The sequence below is a fragment of the Cynocephalus volans genome, chromosome 2 (assembly GCF_027409185.1).
Source record: "Cynocephalus volans isolate mCynVol1 chromosome 2, mCynVol1.pri, whole genome shotgun sequence".
Classification (NCBI taxonomy): Eukaryota; Metazoa; Chordata; class Mammalia; order Dermoptera; family Cynocephalidae; genus Cynocephalus; species Cynocephalus volans.
Window position 1 is genome coordinate 155,528,295 of NC_084461.1, and position 5,011 is coordinate 155,533,305.

General features: G+C 47.0%; 1 non-coding gene across 1 annotated transcript; it reads left to right on the forward strand.

Moving 5' to 3' along the window:
• Positions 1-3,542: 3,542 nt before the first annotated feature.
• On the forward strand, positions 3,543-3,616 carry TRNAI-GAU (transfer RNA isoleucine (anticodon GAU)). Its single transcript has one exon. It is a non-coding gene; the product is annotated as a tRNA-Ile (tRNA).
• Positions 3,617-5,011: the final 1,395 nt, after the last annotated feature.

A 5,011-nucleotide genomic window follows, 5' to 3' on the forward strand; every position in this document is an offset into this window, starting at 1 on the left:
CACTAAGAGTAAGTCCCATCACCAGTGGATACTTTGTGAATCGGTAAGTGAGAGATAATGGAGTGGTCCCACTCCTGTGGTAACTCCCCTAACGCCCACCCACCTCCCCATTTATGGGCATTTTCACTCTCAAATAGACCTTGACTCTCAAAATTTGGTCCTGTGGCTTGACTCTCCTTGACCACTGACTTGTCTGGATTCAGGCCAAACTGTTCTGTTCTCAGGTCCAGGGTCCCAGTCTCTGTTTTTAGTTCCAGCCATACCCACACTCTGGCCCTCAGCCTCTTCTAAGCATTATTTGTCTGTACAGTCTTGGGCAATTTATTTAACCCCTTTGTGCCACAGTTTCTTCAACTGTAAAATGGGGATGATAACAGTACTGTAGAGGTATGATACTCTAGAGCAGAGGTTTCAACCTAGGATGAATTTGCCCCCAAGGGGACATTTGACAACACCTGGAGATATTTTTGGTTGTCACAACTAGTAGGTGGTTGCTGCTCCTGGCATCTAGTGGGCAGAGGTCAGAAATGCTGAGAAGTATTTTACAGTGCACAGGGCAACCCCTCACAAGAAAGAATAATCTGGTCCAAATCTCCAATAGTACCTTGGTTGAGAAGCCCATAGTTAACGGACTGTCATGAAGGTTAAATGCTACAATACATAGTAAGAAGTCACAAGACTTAGCTATTATTACTATTATCATGATCTCTTATATTTTTGCCTAAAAAATGGATCTCATTCATTCATTTATTCAACAAATATTTCACAGGCATCTGCCATGTGCCAGGCGCAGCTCTGGGCACAGCAGTGAACAAGATAGACAAAATTCCTGTTCTGATAGGGCTTCCCTCCTGGTGGGGAGTGGGGTAGACAAGTTAAAACATGAATAAACAAACAAGGAAGCCCCAGATATCATGCTGCCTCCTCAGAGTTTACTTTAGAGGAGAGGTCAGGCAAGACGTCTCCAAGGAAGGGACACTTACACTGAGTCTGAATGTCAAGAGAAAGACAGCCCACAAAGACCAGGGGCAAGGCCATCCCAGGCAGAGAGGCCTGCTGTGCAGACCATGCAGTGGGAGTGATGGGGGAGGCCAGTGTGGCGAGCATGGCGGGCCCAGGGGAGCTGGCCTCAGACATGGTTGGAGGGAGAGCTAGGTAGGGGCCAGGAGGTCTCCCAAACTGAACTCCAGAGCCCATCCCCAGCACACACCTTTCCCTCCAACCTGTTTTTCCTCTTAGTCTTCTCTCTCTTGAAAACAGCACCAAATTCACCCAGTTGTGTCGTTTTCGATATCTTCCTCTATCTTATCCCCCGGGACTCATCCGTCACTGAGACCCATTTCTTCTGCATCCTAAATTTCTCTTGAATACACTCACATCTCTCCATCCATACTGCCAGCCCTAGCCCACCCAAAATGCCATTTCCTCTCCCCTGGGTGACCACTGTCAACCTCCTAAGTGACCCCCAGATTTCACTTTCATCCCCCTTTGATCTACTAGCAGCCAGAGAGATCTTTTTTAAAAGATGTAAAATGAATTATGTCATTTCTTTGCCTAAAAATCCTACCTTCAATTCTTTCTTAAGATAAAATTCCAAAATCCTTTCATGACTCACCTCGCCCATGTCCTACCTGGTCCTACCTGCCTTGCCACCTTCATCCTGTCCCAACTGCCCATTCTCCTCCCTGGCACTCTCCTCCTGTCACCTGCTTCCATTTCTTGGTTGAGTCAAACTCTTCGTGCCTCTGGGCCCTTGCCTGGGAATTCTTTCCTGCCTGCTCTTGCTGGCAGCTCCGCATCCTTCAGGTCTTCTCACAAACCTCTTCAGAGAAGCTTTCCTCACCACTCTCCCCAAAGAAGTTAGGCCCTTCCTGCTAACTTCTCTCATTCCCTCGTTCTTTTCTGCACTGCACCATTACATTATTCCCATCTATAACTATACATTTGTTTCTTTGCTAACTCAGTTATTACCAATCTCCCTTCTACTAGATCATAAGCACCACGAGAACGAGGATTTTCTTTTCTCAGTGTCATTCATCATTGTATCCCCGACGCCTTGCTTTGTGCCCAGCATGTCATAGGTGCTCAACAACAGTTACAGAAGGTTGAATGAAGGCCTCAGAGCAAGTAAGTGGCAAAGCCGAGATGCGGATGCTCAGGATGTCTACATGACCTCTCCAATCATTGCTCTGTTCTGATTCACACTCAGTAGCTGCCTTGAAAAGAAACACCCTAGAATTTATAAATAACCCTTTGAGGCTGTGTAGCCTGCCATGGGGCAAGAATTTCCTCCCAGCATTGCCTGTCTGTTCAGTCCCCTCACAGAAGGCCTGCGTTTGGGGTTCTGAGCTCTGGAATGCCTTCTGGCATTTTCTGCTCACTGAGCCCATCCATTCCCATTTACTTCAGAGGAGCTGAGGATATAAATTGCAAAAGGCCTTGCAGATTGCTGGGGGAGGACATGTTCTTGGCTAGGGATTCCTCTGGCTGCCTCTGCAAGGGACAGAGAGCATGCTCCAAAGGGGCTGCTTTTGCTGCACGGTTTGACATTGCCCTGGCTGGCTGTGGATGGCCGAATAGGGGAGCCAGGGAAGCTGCCAGGCCTGGCACTAAGGATGGCAGGAATGGATGAGTGGGGGAGAGCCTGGGCTCCAGGGCACAGCACACAGAGCTGAAATGCAGGACCCAGTGTCCATTCAGCTACAGTCTAGCTAGGGACCCAGCAGGGTCGACTGTGAGCTGCAGTCAGTGTTGCCCACATGGAATGTCCACCGTCTGCAGATGTGTCCATACATAACTGGTAGTCCTGCAGCACTGGGCAATGCAAGGAGACTGGCGAGAATTAAATGGGTACCAAAGTCCCAGACAACAATCTGGGGATGAGAAGGAGGGACCATAAGATATCAGAAAGATCTTGAGTTTTGGAATCAGAAAGGCCTGGGTCAGAGTCCTGATTTCTCCCCTTACTAGATGTATGAGATTTGACATGTCATGTCATCTCTCTGAGCCCTGATTTCCTCAACTATAAAATGGGAAGACTCACCCTGGCTGCAGAGGGTGTAATAATGATCGGAGACAGTGCATGGAAAGCAAGCACCCAGAGCAGAGTCTGGCACGTAGAAGGCTCTCAGTCATTGGCATATACTTATGTAGCAGGGTCGTGGACTGAGACTCAGGAGGATCTGGTGGTGGTGACCAGAGCCAAGCCCTGGAAATAACAGGGTAATGAGGAGTGAGGGAGCCGCCCTGGGATCACCTTGGATGCACCAGGTTGCAGACTTATTAATTAGCACCTTGGCTGGGAAGGAGGGGTCACTTTAGATACTCTAGAGGTGCTACTCAGTTTCTGGATTATTTCCTTCTCTGGACTCCACCAGATGGTGTTGAGGTTGGGATGGCCAGAGAAGATGCTTACATGAGCCTGGGTCTATAGTGATGGACAGGGTGAGCTGTGAGAAGTAAGTAATAGGGGTTCACATTTGGAGGATTCTATTTATTTTCATATTATTATTTATACTTTCAATAAATACTCAGGGAGGGCAGGCCAGTTAGCTCAGTTGGTTAGAGCATGGTGCTGATAACACCAAGGTCCAGGGTTCAATCCCCATACTGGCCAGCTGCCTAAATAAATAAATAAATACCCAGGGAGCCACTTCTATATGCTGAGCCCTCTATTCAGAGCTGCTTTAGAAAAGCTCACACTCATTTATCCTTCCATTTATGCATTCACTCAGAGAAATTTGCCATGTGTCTACTCTGGTGGGCTCATGGCAGAGGCCAGGAATACAGGAGTGAATGACACACACAACCCCTGCTCCTGGGGAGCTCTTGGTCTGGTGGGGGAGCAGATGGGTGTGAGAAGGAAACTATAGGGCTACAAACAAGAGCACACTCCTCAGAGACACTGTCCTGGATTTGATTAGCCACATCAGCCACATATAACCACATGACTTGGGCTGTCACCTCAACTCACTGGCCTCAATTCCCTCATGGGATTGTTGTGAGCCTTGAGTATAAAGTGTTTAAGTAATACCTGAGCAATATTAAGTTCTCAGTAAATGTAAGTGATGGTGATGATGATGATGACAATGATCACAATAATGTTGATGAAGATAATGATGGTGATAATGATGATCTTGGTGATTGTGATGGTGATAACAGTGATGATGATGGTGATGATGACGATGATGATGGTAGTGGTGTTGATGATGCCGGTGTGGTGACGGTAATGAGGATGATGGTGCTATTGATGTTGATGCGATGATGATGTGATGATGATGATGTGATAATGATGACAGTGATGGTGGTCATGGTGATGATGATGTGATGATGGTGGCAGTGGTGGTGATGATGATGGTAATGATGGGCAGAGGAAGACAAAGTAGATAATTTGGGATGAGGCACTTAGGGAAGACATTCCAGAGAAGACCTTTTAATCTTGCCTTTCTTAGAGGATAAGTAAGAAATTACCAAGTATAAAGGGTGGAAAAGGGAAGTCCTGGCAAAGAGAACAGCACGTGCAGAGGTATGACATGGCTATTTGGGGAAAAGACACCTAACCCAAATATGGCTTCCTTTTTCTGCACAAAGAAAGAATCAAGCTTTGAACTGAGACCTTCCAAGGTAATGTCTCTCACTCAATTCCCCCACAAAGGGACAGATTTCTGGGAGATTTGCTCCCATATAACTTGAGGCTCACCTTCTGTCCTCCTCTTAGGCCGGGAAGTTGGATCAGCCTCCAGCAAATATTTATGTTGGAGTATTTGGAGACTGCACAAGATTTGCAGATATTTTCATAATCTCTTTCACGGTTTACACAGCCTGCCACCTGCCTCTGTCTCCTGAAAAGGAAAGACAGACTTTATAGAACATGGGTTGAAATGAGGGAAGGGAAACCACACAGAGTATTTATCTGACAAAGGCTTGCTGCTGAGATCATGGAAATTGAACCCAGGCTGAACCAGGAGAATAAGTTTTAGGTGTAGGCACGACCTGATTTGCAGCCTCCTGA